Source organism: Fukomys damarensis, unplaced genomic scaffold (assembly GCF_012274545.1).
Source record: "Fukomys damarensis isolate Sample0158 unplaced genomic scaffold, DMR_v1.0_HiC HiC_scaffold_2, whole genome shotgun sequence".
Lineage (NCBI taxonomy): Eukaryota > Metazoa > Chordata > Mammalia > Rodentia > Bathyergidae > Fukomys > Fukomys damarensis.
In genome coordinates, this window is record NW_022900914.1 from 10,617,763 (window position 1) to 10,634,582 (window position 16,820).

General features: G+C 43.7%; 1 protein-coding gene across 1 annotated transcript in view; it reads right to left on the reverse strand.

Annotated features, from left to right (window-relative positions):
- Alk (ALK receptor tyrosine kinase) overlaps positions 1-16,820 on the reverse strand; it is a gene marked incomplete at its 5' end in the record, with an annotated part of 685,791 nt that overhangs the window by 455,616 nt on the left and 213,355 nt on the right. The gene's annotated exons all lie outside the window — the stretch shown is intronic.

The window sequence follows — 16,820 nt, forward strand, 5'->3', positions numbered from 1 at the left end:
TGCCCTCCATGAAGTGGGCCTTAATCTCACCCACAATCTTCAGCCTGCCTAGGGAGGTGGGCTGTCAATTCTATAGGTGACTGGGCTTTACACTGAAACAAAGGGGACTAAGAGAAAAAAAAAAAAGCATCCTTTCTATAAATCACATTATGAGAGGTGTCCTCAGAGAATGTTCACAGACCAGAGAGCTAACGGACTAGACAGGGAGAAGTGCTATGTCCTGTGGGGCTGCCTGGTGATGGGAGAGGGCCCGGAGGTCATGTGAGTAGGTCTGCCTGAGTAACCGGTTAGATTTCACCCTAAGTTCGGACCTGAAATTTATAGGTAGGTTAACTCCAGGCAAGAAAGGTAACCTGTCTGGCCCTCAATTCCCTTACCTGTACATTAGGAATGATGATATCTACTTCTTGAGTTTGCCATGAGAACTGGTAGTAAAATGTTATCTACATACAGTCGGCACTCAGTAGAGAGCCTAACGAGGCTCTGCCCTAAGAAATGGATCAAAATGAATGCCAATTATGCACACAGCCCTGTGCTACCAGTCCTGTAACGTACCCTACTATCTCCCTGCCAATGGACAACAAGGCTATGGGAATAAATCAGGGTTTACTCTTGCTTGGAGAAGGACAACAGAAGGTCACTGGTTTAGAGGAGTTGGAGAAAGGCAGGAAGAGGTCATGTTGAGACATTTATGATCCTTCTGTGAATTTCATGCGAGCAAATCATCCTATGCCTCAATCTTTCTACATGTGCCCACTTTGGGGATACCTATACCACTCAGCTCCTCTTTTCCCCTCCTTACTGTCTATTAGTCAAAGTGGCTGAAGTACTTTGCACATGGTTTGCTCTCAAAGCTTACAGATGGATTAACAGAAGATGTGCCAAAACACAAATCATTCACCCACCTCTTACTTCATCCTTCCCTTCAACTATATGGCTATGAAAACAGATAATGTGATACAAAGGACAGAATATTTGACAAGGAACTTGGGAAATTTGGTTTGGGTCCAGGGTAGTCACTTCTCATGTGTAAATTTTATTACTGTCAATTGTAAAACAAAGGGTGTATAGATGAGATAATTTGGGAAACAAAAGCACCTAGTGAAAACTGGGCTCTGCTCCAGCTTCGCCACTGATTTTCTGGTGACCTTCAATAAACAGTTAACATTTCTGGGCCTCAAGATCCTCAAACAGAAAGTCTAGACCAGATGTTTTTTGTTTGTTTGTTTTCTCACTGAGTTTATTGGTACATTTTAGGTATACAGTACAGTTACATTCATCATTGGGATCCTGTACCTTTACAAGTCTTGGTTCTCATTTTTTCCCCTTGTCCCTGCCGTCCCTTCCTTTTTCATTTAACCTTTTTACGATTTCAAAGTCCCTGCTCTCATAAGGGTTTTAGCTAATGTCATAAATCAATCTATGTGGTAATACTGTACTAATGGGTGCTAACTCCCAATTAGCATTTGTGCTTTTAAACAGCTGCTTCTGGGGCCACTACTTCCTCTATCTTCAAAAGACAAGTCTGGTGTGGGGGATTTCAAAATGCAGCAGAGAAGTGGGGCTGGTTCTAGAGCAGGCAGCCGCTCGCTGATGGTCCTTTAATCACATCCATAGGCAGCTGGCCCTGCCTGGGAGTAGGAGTAAAATAATTCCCGGGGACACTAGCCAAACCAGGTTTAGAGAAGGAAAAACATTCTTCAATTATGCTTCCGTTAAGTATCTTCCTGCTTTTCGGCCAGGAGAGATTTATGCTCCCAGCTGCTCTCCAGAACGGCCATCCTACAGGTCCTAAGGTTAATACCACTCGCCCTTTCACAATTCAGACAGTTCACCTTTACACTGGCAAGCTGAAATGGGTAGATCTTGCCTTGTTTGAGTTGACACGCCATTGTTGCCTACGTAGTGTACTGGCCCAGGAGGTTCTGCCTGTCCCTGCAGGCTGGACTTCGGCTATGGATGCCACTGATGTTCAAGGAATCTGAACTTGCTTGCAAGCACCTGGTCTTGACGGCAGAATGCAAAGCTAAGACCCATCCTACACTTTGTACTTTGCAACATCAAAATGACCTGCAAAAGGAAATGCATGGCCATAACCTGAGGATCCTCTTCAAACATGGGTGAAGGACCCTGCAAAGAGGCCAACAGCCACTCCCGCTCCATATCGACATCTCTGGGCACCTCTCTCACCTACTCCAAGTTTCATCTGCAAGTGTCTTGGACCTCAGGAGGTGACAGTTCACCTCCCACCAAAGCTCTGCTTAGGACAGAACCAAATCAGGCACTGCCTGGCCAAGGCGCACTATGGGACGAGCAGGCAACACATTGTACAGCTCCAACACCAAGCGCCACCAGGTCTTGCACCTCTGAACTCTGTGGAGTATGATAATCAGCTGTGTTTGGGTCAGACCTCACCTACGGAAACAGCCTACGCAACTGCCTTAGATACCCAGTGAGTCTGTTTTAAAATTCCCTTGAAGGGTCAAATCTGTACTCTATGGTTTAAAAAAGGAATGGAGTTACCACTGCTCATTTGGGTCAAACTGAATTGGGCTTTCCTACAGTTTGATTTTCATTTCTCATAAAACATTGAGAGGAAGATTTTTTTTAATCTTTTTTTTTTTTCCTCCCAAGTTACCCTCTATTTTTGGGGCAAAAATACCTGGGACTCACCTTCTGTAACAACATCAGGTTAAATTTCTGTTTCCTCGGGTCTTTTCTTTAAAAAAACAAAAAACTTCTACTAGTATATGTTTTTAGTAAATAATGATTACATTAATTGTAGGAAATTGATACATGTACACAACATATTTCAATTTTTTCCCTTTACTCCACCCCTCTTTCATTTATTTATAAATTTTACCAGCATCCGATTCATTTATTTATAAGACTCTATAAAGTTAATTATCCTATATATAGATTAAAAACCATACTAATAGGCCAAAACCATATAAAACCCATGAGACAATTGTACTATTTCAAAGTACACTTTTAGAAACATTGTCTGTGCTGAATTATAGTAACTTGTTCTCTTTTTCCTATTAGCTGCCTTTTATTTCATACTATATTTACATGTTAAATTCTTCACATAAGAGATAGCATGTGAGCCGGGTGTGGTGGCGCACACCTGTAATCCCAGCACTCGGGAGGCTGAGGCAGGAGGAACGTTGTGAGTTCAAGACCAGCCTGGGCTACATAGTGAGTTCCAGGTCAATCTCAGCTACATAGTGAGACCCTGTCTCCAAAAACAAAATAAAAAAAGAAAGAAAGAGAAAGAGAGAGAGAGAGAAAGAGAGAGAGAGGCTGACTTATGTTTGTGTGTCTGATTTACTTCACTAACATTATGGTCTCAAGGTGCATCTATTTCCCTACAAATGACCTGTTTATCCTTCTTTGTGGCAGAGTAGTACTCCACGGCGCATAAATACCACATTTTCTTTATCTATTCATCTGCTGATGAGCATACAGGATGTTATCTAGAGGTTGTAGACTTAGGATGCTTCTTGAATCCCTCTGCCCGGCCCTCTTTTGACTCATGGAATGTAGTACAGATTGTAAAACTGATTTCCCCATGGGATGGAGGGCTTCAGTGAAGTGCTCAGTCTTAAGTGACCTCCTGACAGAGAAGGGCACTGCTTAAGGGCGGAGATGAGAGACACCACTCTGAGTCCCTCTGGCTGGCTGCCAGTGTGCTAGGGACATTTCTCATCTCACCATATTTAATCTGTGGGACAGCACTGAGAAGTGCACGATATTTTCTTCTCTACAGATGAGAAAACGAAGGCTCAGAAAGTTTATTTCCCAACGATCAAAGAAAGGAGTATTACAAAGCAGAGGCAGAGTGAGACCTAGGACTTGACAATACTGCAGATCCACTGTTTTTCATCACTCTTTCATAGCTTCAGAATCTCCATCAAGGGCCAAAGAAAAAGCCAAATAAGGAATGGAAAAACCTGTGAAAAGCTTTGCTTTGGCTATTCTTAGATCCAAGGTATGCAAAATTTCCTTATCTGCCAAGGCTCCTACGTTTTCTCAGTATCAGGCCCATTTGCAAAGTGAGCATAACCTTCAGAAGGATCCAGAGATCTCAATCTTACTGTATGTACCCATTTTGGTCCAGAAGAATCTGACCATTAAGGAACAACAATTAGAAAAAGAAAATTATTATGTGTCGATAAAAATGTAAAAATAAAGGAAGGAAAAGGAAGGGAGGACACGGAAGAGAAAAGAAGAGACATTTTTCAGAACCTGCTGATTATACAGTTGAAATCACTGCTACTAACCTTCTTGTCAATTCACAATGGAAGAAACATAACTTAATGGACACCTCTGGAAATGATCTGCCTGCTGAGAGAAGTGCCACGTGCTATGAAGGAAAGGCAGTAAAGGTTTCAGTCCTGCATCCAGCAGCTGAAGGACCCCAGCAGGTCCATTCCCTTCTCTGTTCCTCATTTTTTATATTTGAAAACTGGGAGGAAAGAAGTACTGACCCCAGGGGGTGCTTTCCATCTCTGGATTTCAGAGACTCAACAGGCTCTTGACATAGTCACTTTCACTCTCTCCGCCTCCACTGGGAAGCTGCCATCCCTAAACAAGGGCTTGTCATCTCAGGAGACAAACATCCCATGGAAGGAAGCTGAGCATACATCACTGTCAAAGGGGACTCAGTCTCCCTCCAGATTTGCAAAGAATCACAAAAGCCAAGTCAGACAAGTCACAGATGACAGTTTCAGGATGAGCGAGAGTGAGTGGGAGAGAGAGAGAAAGACATCTTATCTGTATGTACCTAGATCCTGAAACTTTCCAGTGTTTGAGTCACACAATCTAAAGTTATTAACAGGTAGGGAAAGACATTGTTTTAGTGTGTAAAGCACACATTCAGGAGAATGATGTGGACACTAACAAGAGACACCTGTGGCCCCTGCCCAAACAGATACACATTCTTATCAAACCTCTTGGCTGTGGAGGAGGTGGTAAAGAGCACCCACCTGAAAAACTTAGGAACCTGAGGGTGGAAATATGATCTCTAGGCGTGGATGAGCCCACCAGTACCAAAGCAACCATGCCAGAGGCTGTGCCTAGGAAGCCAGTATCAGCACTTCAGACAGTGATAGAGGCTTTGCATTAAAAGCTATGTGCCAGGCCCAGGCACTCAAGAGGTAATATACAAGTTCCAGGTTCTTTCCACCTACTATAGAGAAGGAACAGAGAGACATGGTGTGTTTTGGATACTTGGGTCTCCCCTTGGGTGAAGTGAGAAAATCCAACAATTCTTTGTATTTAGACTGGCCAGAGACTCCCCAAAGTGGCCTTTGTGCACTTTAATCCTTCACCTGTGAACTCCTATGAGTTATCCAAGTCACCCAGAGTCAATTTCAAGGTAGGGGAGCAGCAGCCACCTTTAGTTTTCAAGACACCTTCTCCAGGGTCAGCCATTCTCCAGGTGACCATGGGACTGCAGGGACTTTAAAGAGTAGCAAATCGACGACATGAGCTTTTTGGATGTTTCTCAGTCTCGGCTCCCCACAGATCTGGAAGCAAATGCTGCAAAGTCACTAAAAAAGGGAAGATTCTGTGCCACTGAATCCCACCAAGCTTCACCCTTCCGCATTTACTGTCTCTGAGTGTTTCAGAGGTCACAGTGGGGATCTGACGGCACTGGGTTGTTTACAGAAGGCTCCCAGCCTCGTGGGGAGGACCTCCATGAAGGCCTGGAGGAAGTGTATTCAGTGCGGGCAGCCCTTACTGTGGGCTCACTGGGGTCGGATGTGATGCCAGGGTATTCACACCATTTATCTCATTTGACATCTATAAAGTACGTAGGATTCTCATCCCCATTTAACATATGAAGATCTTGGGACTCAGAGAAGTGAAGTCTCACCCGAGGTTACCCAGCTAGGAAGTGACGGAACAGGTTTTCTTTGATGTGCTGCTTTCTATGACTTGATTTCTGAGTCTTGCAAGCAGAACTGGGGGTTATTTCAGTGGCAGAGCACTCGCCTAACAATGTATCAGGTCCTAGGCTTGATCCCTAGTAACACACACAGATACACGCGCTCGCGCACGTACACACACACACACACACACACACACACACAGTCAGCATCTTACAGATAGAGGACAGTGATCTGAAAAGGCAGCAGAAACAGTTTCCCTCAGATCCACAGTCACTGATAAGAGTCAAGATTTGCAATGAGTTATGAAAGAAACTGTACCCCTATAAGAACAAGCCGGGCCAAGTTATATGCAGGGCATCTTGGCTGCCTCTGAAGGCTCTAGTACCATCTTTCCAAAGCCAGAGCCAGGATGCCCTAGGTGAAGACAGAGTCAGAGAATACACTGTCAAGATCAAGTGCTAATCCCAAGGACTGTATGACTCGGGCAGCCAAGACCACATGCAGTAAAGTCCAGGGCTAAAAGTTCCTACCTAGGTTTCTTGGCATCTTTCAGGTATCTGCTGGACTTCTTGGGTCAGGTAAGAAGCCCCAGTGAGAGAAGTGAGGGTGAACTGGGAAAGATTTCTATGGCCACAAGGATGTGCCTGTTGTTCAGAAGGGGCCCACAAGAGTCATTAAATTGAATTGTCAAATCTGCAGCTGTAAAAATTATCAGGCCTGCTACTAGTTTAAAATCTGTGAATATGATTGTGACTTTGGTGTGGGATTATTTTGCCACTAAAACTACACAGCATTTTTAGTTATTCAAACAATATTTAACTACTGGGGTGCAGACAGCCTAATACGGCCCTGTCTTCATTTGTTCGGTGGTTGTTTTCTGTGGTTCCGAGTTCTATGCTCTGTTCTTGCACAGTGGTACCTCAATTCACCAACTTGTTTCTTTCCGTGATTCTGACTGCAAACAGAGTTGGACAAGAACCAAATCAAATTCAATGCTTAGGTTCAATGTGGACCTCATGGGGACGCTTGATTGGTTTTTCTCCTGTTCTGTTTGGGACCAGAATTGTGGAGAGAATTGAGTTCATGAACCGAGGTACCCTTGTGTTTCCATGCCCATATTTCTTACTCATTAATATTTACTGACTTTACTATCATGACTGTTTCACAGGAATGGAGCATAAGGCTTGAGATTTGACTCCGATTCTGTCACTTCTCGGCTCTGCCACGCCTGCGTTAGTGAGAGCTGCTGGTTCAGTGACTGTGACACTTAGCCTGGCTGAATGATGTGTAAATGTGAGGCACTCATTTTTCCAAAGTGTTGGTCACCTCAGAGACGACACTAACCTCCCAGAATTGCTGGAAGAGCACATGCTTGGAATGAAGAAATTCTCCACTGGCATTGGCTGATGCAGAATTTGCATATTTTATAAAAGCACTGTGTTTGTCACAAGAAACTGGATTTACATGTGATATTCCAGCTGCCAGTCTGAAGGAGGGGACGGCAGATGACCACTGCTTTAGCATTTTGTTGCCCCTTGGAAAAGATGGTGCCCTTAGATGATATTTCCAGAGTTACAGGCTGTTAGAACTTGCAGGGACACTGAGGTCAACCGTTTTTCCACTAAACAGGAAAAAAACAAAAATCCTAAGACCCAGGCAAGGGAAAAGACTCACCCGGAGTCATGCCACCGATCAGTCTGTCACACACAGTGTAGCGTGCACTTCCGTCAGCTGACAAGGCCTTTCCAAGTGCAACCTCTCCAGGGAGCAGCAGTCCTGAGACAGGGCGAATGGCAGAGTCACTGAACCACCAGCTCTCACTTCCTCAGGCTCGATGTACTGGCACAGACAGCTGCAGTGGTTTGCTCTGTGGCATACACGAATGCCAATGTATTCCTGACATGCCCTCTTTGTGTATTCACTAAAGAATCACATGAGGTGTGAGGCACATGTGGCAATTCCTGTACAGTTGGCCTTCAGAGGCATCTGTCTTTAAAGTTACAGTTCATTAAACAGAGCTGGAGAAATGAGCATTCTCAAAACACTCTCATTCCTTTAGGACTACACCCAGCTCAAGGGAACGTCCTCAACAGCCAACAGTCCTGAGTCACAAGTGATGATCTTTTCTCAAGGGATTTGTCAGAACTTCACAAGGGACACTGTACACCGTCTGAGATGAAAAGGCTGAGGCTAGAGACACGATAGGGCTTGAGCAAGGACGCACAGTGGCTGGGCTGTAGAATCCATGCTACAATCTAGCTCCTATCCCTGTGGTGATCACCATCATCATCATCATCATCATCATCTAAGCTGGGAGTTACAAAGAAAGCAATAATCTCAGCAATTAGAAAAAAATCTCAAAATTTCAGAATGTTTTTTCTGGAATAACCTGGCAAAAACATATATGGTTAGGTTCCAAAGATCTCCCAATGACTGGATGGCTCAACTAATCTCCAATAAGGCTTTCTGGTTTCTCACTTCCTAGATGTATCATCTGCCAACAAACTGCTTTCTGATGGTTGCTGGAAGACCTGCTGTCGAGCAGGTCTGTCCTCAGGCCAGCAGCTAAAATGAGAAAGGGGTGAGAGAAAGCACTGGATTGAGAGCAAACGGGAAAGATCACTGGAGAATTCTTGGAAAGCCTCCCAGTTCTGGGCCAATTAGCCTTGTGCTTTGGGGCAATTCATTTAACCACCTGAGTCATGGTTTCCTTGTGATTAAATCAGGGAGAATGTTAAAACCAAGGACGATGATGAGGGAAGTGATACCTACTGCGATGCTCATATAAAGTGATGCATGTAGAGATGCTTTCTCAGCTGTCTGTATGGGTGCTCTTAGCACCTTGGCCCTTGGGTGCAGGCACATCACTTTCTCTCCCTGTGCTTCAGATTCATCCCCAGAAACCTAGGGATGAAGTGAACTGCCCTGACCTTGGAGAACCCAAGGAGATGGTGACTATGACAGACACCTCCTCCTCTTTCCATGTTGTATATCAAAACCTTAGGGATAGGGGGCACCAGAATGTCTGGGGAGGCAGCACAGGAAATAATTAGAACCATATATCCTGTGTGGGATCAGACTGCACAAGTGGGAAGCTTGGTTCTGCCAAATGCCAACTGTACCTCAAGATAAATCATTTGATCTCCCCATGCCTCAATCTCCTCATCTACAGGACAGGAATTCAAGTACAGACTATCTTGTGGCACTGTCGTGAGGAATATTAAATTGAGTGCCCAGTGTCATACACACATGGTTTGGCTGTTATTCTTGAAGTCAGTGCAGGAGTCAGCAGTGGCAGAAGAAATATTAAGGTGGTGGGCGTCCAGCAGGGAGGGCTGAACTGTGTGAAACCTTATTGCAACTGTAGAGATGAAAGCAAAAGGGGTGAATGTAAGCTTCTTACTTGGTCTTTCCCTTATGATGTACTGGTCTGCTCCCCTGGGCAAGGCCTCAAATGAGATGACCTGGTTCTAGTCCTGGCTCTGTGATGTAATTTCATGCAAGGCATTTAGCCCTTATAGATCTCAGTTTCCTCTTCTGAAAAATAAAGTGGTAGAATAAACTGATCCTCTTCCATCTGTATCATGCTAAGATTGATTGCCTTTTTTGGGCAGGTGGCCAAAACATATTCTCTATCTTGGCTCCAGCCAGCAGGTCAGCAGGAACCCAGGAGGCCTGATTTTAGCTCAGGCTTGGATGATTAAGTGCTGTTACTCCCCCTTTCTGGATTTCCTCGGGGGGGCACTGTGCCCACTAGTCAGCTTTCGTATTAATCCACTTGCTGCCATCAACATCTGGTCACTAACTTTGTAACAATAAATACCAAATTTAGCCCCATTCCAACCCCACTCACAACCGCTCCTCATTTCCCACGGGACCCCAGATTTGAAATCAATTCACTTCCTTCCCATCACCCTGCTCCCTGGAATGCATCTGGGAACCAATCACCCAATTCAAGACATCTGTTTCACTCACTTACAATCAAGCTGTGGTAAAGAAGGGCCAAGTCTCCTTCAATCAATCAATTACATAAACACAGCCTCAGAAGGGGGAGGTGAGTGTGTGTACAAATGGGCAAAATGGTGCGAGATAGGCAGGAAAAGCTCAGTTTTCATTTCTCTTATCGTGGCATATGTTACAGATGGAAAAATAGGACTTGTTCTCAATCTAAAAACAATACAGAAAGTAATTAAAATCTTCAGACATTCTGAAGTAAACTAGCCTGACACTGTCATTTTACAGATGGGAAAATTGAGGCTCAGACAGGTGAAATGACTTGGCCAAAGGTGGATCTGGAGAAGCAAGAGAGCTGATGAGACCAGAATCCAGGTTAGGCTTCCAGTATGCTGCTTTTCTTGCAGTTTCCAGGAAACACTCATGCAGAGAGAGAGAGAGAGAGAGAGAGAGAGAGAGAGAGAGAGAGAGAGTGTGTGTGTGTGTGTGTGTGTGTGTGTGTGTGTGTTTTTATACTGGAAGTGAGGTTGTTTAATAAAGCAAGCGCCAAAGGCCATGCTGAAAATGAGCACTTTGTACTGCTGCTTAACATAACAGCTACCTAAATGGAATTTTTCTAAACGGGATTCCTAAAGTCAGAATGTGAGAGAAGAGCTCTGAGCCATGTGTCATCCATGACAATAACAGGAGCCCGAATCCAGGGAGACCACCGGATATGCAAAATGGACCCTCTCCTGTTACCTTTCTGTCTCTGTACGCTGTACATGAACATAGGGTTGCTAGCTGGTAATAATCTTTTTTAAAACACTACTAAGGATTGAATCCAGGGCCTTCACACTGAGCTACGTTCAGCCCTTTTTTTATTTTGAGACAGAGCTTCAGTAAGTCACCCAGGCTGAGCTTGAATTTGGGATCCTCCTGCCTCAGTCTCCTAGAGTGCTAGGATTGTAGACATGTGCCACCATGTCCAGCTTACAGGTGATGACAGTCTTAAACACTGGGAGATACCATACTTCCCTGGAATAGACTCTGTGCCAATCAGGGACTCCCAGTCCAATAGGGGAGATGGGCTTAGCCAAACCTAACTCTAGTGAAGCTACAGGGGCACAGAACAAGGGAGATTCTTCCCACCCGAGATAACTAGAGGCTTACAGAAGAGGCAATTTCTGGACTTACCTAAAAGTATGAAAAAAGATTTTAACAGATGTTAAAGCCTTAGACAGAAAGTTTACTGAGAATAGAGGAAGTAATCAGAATATTCAAGATGGGCAAGGAACTGATGTTGTTTAATTTAGTTTAACTGTATGAATTTTGAAGTTGGACTGCATGGAATAGTTTCATGGTTAAAGATAAAAATGCTTTCAGGTTCCAGAAGACTAAACTAGGCAAAAGACGTATCAAAACCCAAGCTACTGGCTTCTCACTGGAATGGATCTCATTCTTCAAAAAACACCAGTATACCAACTGTGCTCTGGGCACATTTAAATCCATCCTCATAGTCCTCACAATGCTGTTCAGAGACAAGGCCATTCCTTGTTTGCAGGTGATAAACAGAGAACGGTAGGGTCTGAGGAAATAAACCAGGATTCATTGCTGGGATTCTAAGTTGTGTCTTTTCCCCATTGCTCTGTGCCTCACCTTCAGATATAGGCTGGTGGACCACAGAGCATGGCTACTACAGAGATGTAACTGGGTAGTGTAGAGGTGAACTGAAGGTCTGTGATTCACAAACCAAGTCCTATAGCTCAGTGACCCTCAGAATCTAGTTTTAAAGATACTTTTCAGGTGACTGTGAGGTACCCATACTGAGCACGCCAGTGAGTTCATCTGCACCAGGAATGTACTACCCGCATAATCCTTGGGCCAGCCCAACTCTGCTACACTGACAGGGAGAGGTATTCAGGTAACTCGATGAGTAAAGCAATAGACAGGACCAACTGTGAGAAAATACTCTGTGAGCCTGGGTATTGAAAAAAATATGAGCATCACCCATGCAGACACACTCACAGGTGTGGCTCTGCCCAGCAGATGGCCTGGTTTGGAATCTGTATTTTGCCACTAGTCCTGGGTCCTCTCTAGAACTTTAGTTTCCTCATCTGTAAGATAGGTCTACTTGACTAGACACCTGTGTGTCCTGATAGCTAGCTCACAGTTTCTAAACATTTCTCACATACTAAATTATTCTAGTCATCTACCGAAATGGGCTGGCTTAATTCCTATTAATCCAAGGCCTCTTCTGACAAAATTCTGCATCTGAGGTTGCTCTTGACAAAATATTTCATTTTAAGGGGATTATCTCTCATTTTTCTCCTCTTAATCAGTCACTTTTCCGAATATGTTTTGGACACCTCTTTCTAAGCTGGTTAGAACTGCTCTGTATACAATATCTCAAATGTCCCAAAGCTGTCAAAATAAAAATTCCTCAGCTCACTCATGTCTGCTGAATAGGCTTTGTGAGGTTGAGAAGAGAAAAAATAAGCCTGCTCAAAGTTGTTAAAATCACAGCTTTGAATTCTAAACTGAAGGAAGGCCAGCCTATGAACTACCCTCTCTTCACATACATCTCTTTCCTGAAACTAATAAGGAAGGACGTGGTGGAACTGTCCCTACCCTTTATTAAAATGGAGAATTAAAGGGCTGAGAGGCTCCAGGTTAGAAATTGAGGAATTCAAGTGTGCTGCTAGCTTGTCCCTGCAGTTTTCAGCAAGTATTACAACTTGATCAGATTATTTACTGAAAATATGACTGAGCACAAGACACCAGGGCAGTGGTGGTGGCGAACCTAGAGCACGCGTGAGTGCTGCAGTGGCTGTTTGGATCATTGAAAGCTCTCAAAGATTCACCACCACTGCATTAGGGTAAGGACTGTGGATAATAAAGAGAAAACATATGAATTCCCTGAACTCTGCAAAAGTTTTCAGTTTACAAAGAATGATGATGGAGGACTTCAGACAACTAAGACGTGAGGAACCGTGTGGCATCAGAAGTGCAGAGTGCCGCAGGGAGACATTATATAAATTCCTCCGTGAGAACATGGGAATAAAATGAGGCCCATAACCTCCCAGGCCTGTCTTAATTGAGCAGATACAATGTAGAACAAGCTGGTGCATGGGAATGCTTGTTGTAGAGTATCTAAAAGAGGGTGCCATCAAATCTGACAGGCATACCACATCTTTGCTGAAACTAAGCAAATGTTTCTAGTACACAGTGAAGGACATGAAACCAGAAACTCCTTCCACAGGATTGACTGGAGTGTTTGGGGATACTTCACACACATACCACACAATCAAGTAACAAATATTAAAGAGGCCCTTCCAGGTGGATGCTTGAGCTCATTTTAGACCTATGATAAAGCTAAAACAGGCTGGGATGTCAATAACAGGCAGAGGCAAAGAGCTTATCAAGTTGTAGGTATTCATTGGATGACTGAAGGTAATGCAGATGGTCAGACAGACAGACAGACAGACAGATTGACAAAAGTGACCCACATTCCAGTTGGGAAAATTCGACTCAAAGATGAATGCATTAATCAGTTGACCTAGTTTATACTTCAACCATGAAGGAGATGAACTGTAAACTAAAAAATGGATTCAGTTGAAAAGAGACAAAAAGAAGGCCTCAGTTCCATGAGGCTAGGCATCATCCCATGGGAGTCTTGGAGAATCTGGATGATCAAGAAATATTCCCTGTGCAATTCAGAATCATTTTAGATTTCAAGAGAGGATGATACCAGCTGAGTGGTATCACTGTCAAAATTTTCCATAAAAAAATTCCAAGAAGAAAGAAAGATCAGGGTAGTCCAGGTACTCAGATAAGGCTCTGTGATATAGGAAAGGATTCAGCTGGACTTTGCCAAATGGAGCTGGCAGGCTATAGGAAGACAGATTAAGGGAAGGAAAAATACACCGAGTGGGGACAAGGTAGAATAAGGAGGCAGGAAATATGAGACAAGGAACAATATAAAACATAAAAAAGGTACAGTGGTACTTCCAGAACACATCATTAACTGATTCTGAGAGCACAGGAGTACCAAACGAACTGTTCTGGTGGAAAGGACTTGCAAGCGGCAATCAGTTGACACTCACAAGTTCCAGCAATGAGCATCCAACACCTAGGACTGGGGACAAAACTTTCATATCAAAATGTGTCAAGCACCAATCTGACAAGTTTCAAAGCAATTAAATGTCAAGGTATTTAGTAGGCTGAGGAGAGACTCTTTCAATCCTGCTCTACTTCATCTCTCCTCATCTTCAACATTGTTAATGGATGATTTTTTCCACTGAGAAAATTCTGTATTTTCTTGGCTTCTGTGGTGACGTCAGCCTCTGGTTCTCCTCTCTATTTCTGCATCTGTTTTTCACACTGCTTTTCTTCTGTTTAATACCTCTTAAATGAAACACTGTGGATCATCTTTAGGTCCTCACCCTCTAATCACCAGCTTCATCCTCACATCTGATGATAAGGACTGTTCAGCCCACTTCTCTCCTTAAAGCCATGACCTGCGTTCACAGCTCTCTACTGGCATCTTCACCTGGATGTCCCAAAGGCATTCAAATATGTGCATCTCACCACCTTTCCCCCTGCTTCTGGATGTTTTAGTCACTGCCTCTGCTTGACAAGTGTTTTTCCTTTTCTCTCTTTCAGCTAATGGCACCTACCTGCACTCAGCTATTCAAGCTGGACTCTCCCGAATAGGCACTCTTGCCATGTTGTCTGCATCCAGTCTCTCTTAAGAGTCTCCTCCTGCTCTTCCTTTTCTAACTTATGCTTCATGTGCTGGCCCATGGCTAAACCCTGAATATAACCAGAAGCAACTTTTTCTTCAGCCTCGTCCCTGCTGTTTCCTCTCAGGCCTCCCAACCCTATATCACAGACCTTGACCTGTTCCTGCATAGGCTTTGCGCATGCATGCTTTCTGTCCACAATGCATGTGGAGATACACACTTTATATTAAAAGGCCTTATGCATCTTCATTTTAGGGGTATATATGATCAGGAGGAGTATTCTGAATGCTTCTCTTCTAAGCCAATGATGGCATCTGACTGAATTTCTGTGGATTGAGTTCATTCGTTCCCAGCAGGTCAGCACCCCTCACGATGACAGATGGTCCCTTCCCCTGAGTCGTCTGCGCCTACCATCATTGCTGTTCTCTTTGGGACGAAGCCTCTTTTACTGAATGCTTCAAGAGGCCTCCTGCTTACCATGTGTAGGTAAAAATACGGATGTGTGAACTAGGAAAGAACTTGATTCCTCAGCTCAGTGGAGCAGGGCTGGGAAGAGAACACAAAGAGAACTGGCCTGTCAGGGTAAAGGAGTTGGTAAGGAAGCTTTTAGGACTGACAAGAGGCTACAAGGGTGCTGAGAGCTGCTTTTCCTTGACACCAGGCTCCTGATGGCTGGAGTGGCCGATCACGGCCAGCCACAATGAATATGTAGTTTCAGAAATGTGGTCAAACTAACTTTCTGCCTGAGCTATGAAGGAAAACCCATAGGGGGCTGGAATGCCTTTTGTTTTCCATTTTTGATTCTGTTATGCTGACATTTTAAAAGAGAGAAATTTAATGTATCCAGTCTTTTTAACCAAAGAAACTGATACAGTAACAGAATGGGTGGTGATGGTGGCAGCAGGAGGGAAAGTAATTAAAAAGTCTTAATTTTTCTCCCCCAAAGCACCAAACCCTAAACTGGATAGGTCCCCATGGACGATAAAATAGACAAAGTTTTAATAGAACTTTTATTCAAAGCCCAATAATGGCTTTGTTATGCTTGGATGTGGGGAGGAATATTTTCTTTTCTAGGGGTCTATGTTCTTTCTAGACACTGCGGGGACTGGAAGGTTTGTATTAGTTTCTTAGGGCTGTCAGAAAAAGTACCACAAATTGGATGGCTTAAAATAATAGAAATTTATTTCCCATAGTTCTGGAGGTACTACTTTTGAAATCAAGATGTTGGCAAGGCCATGCTGCCTCTGAAGTATGGGAGAAGGTTCCACAGCCTTCTTTAACTTCTAGTGTTACAAGCGACCTTGGTGTCCCTTACTCTGATGGCCACACGATATTTGCTCTACGTATGTCTGTGTCTTTCTCTTCTTAAACATATGGGATCACAGCCTTCATCCAGAATGACTTCATTTTAAACTTGATTACATCTGCAAACACTCTATTTCCAGAAAAAGTCTCATTCACAGTTACGAGGGGACATTAGGATTTTAACCTACCTTTTGGGGGGACACAACTGGACATAACAGGGACAACTGTGTGACATGGAGAAAACGGGATGGGGGAGTAACAAGAATACCTACAGTGCAAGAGCCCTACCCCCATATTTAGGAAGAAGTGACTTGCCTATCCTTCAACTCAAGGACACCAGGTCTTTGTCCTACAGTCACCCAAGGTCTTCAATATCATGTTCATCATTCAGTTCAGACACCAGGTCACCCAGGAAGTGCGAAAGTTCTCCAAGGAGAGGGAGTTCATCTTTGAAATAACTGTGATGCTATAGAAAAAGCGCTCATTGTGGAGTCAGAAAACCTGGGTTCACTCTTTTCTACCTGCTCACTTTCTGTGTAGCTTGAGATTACATTAATAAACTGCTTTGGCCCTCACTTGACATTTCTGTAAATACGGGCTATTAAGTAATTTCTGCCCACTGTGATTTTATAAAACAACTTAAATGCGAGAAATGTTTGTGAAAGGTTTTCTGAAGTATCACAGTTAAAAAGCAAGAAGAAACAAACAAGCAAACAAACAAACAAAGAGACAATGAAAGAAAGAAGGAAAGAAAGAAAATTCCCCTTTTCTGGCTCACCTGGGGCAGAATCTTTGGTCCTTCTGTTTTAAATATTCACTGTTTTCTCCTCATATCCAGCATGGGCAAATGTGAATTACAGTCGAGAAGGGTACCATCTGTCTCTGCAGCTCTAAAACTCAAGGTGATCAAAACTCCTTTTCACAAGGCCCAGTGGCCTCA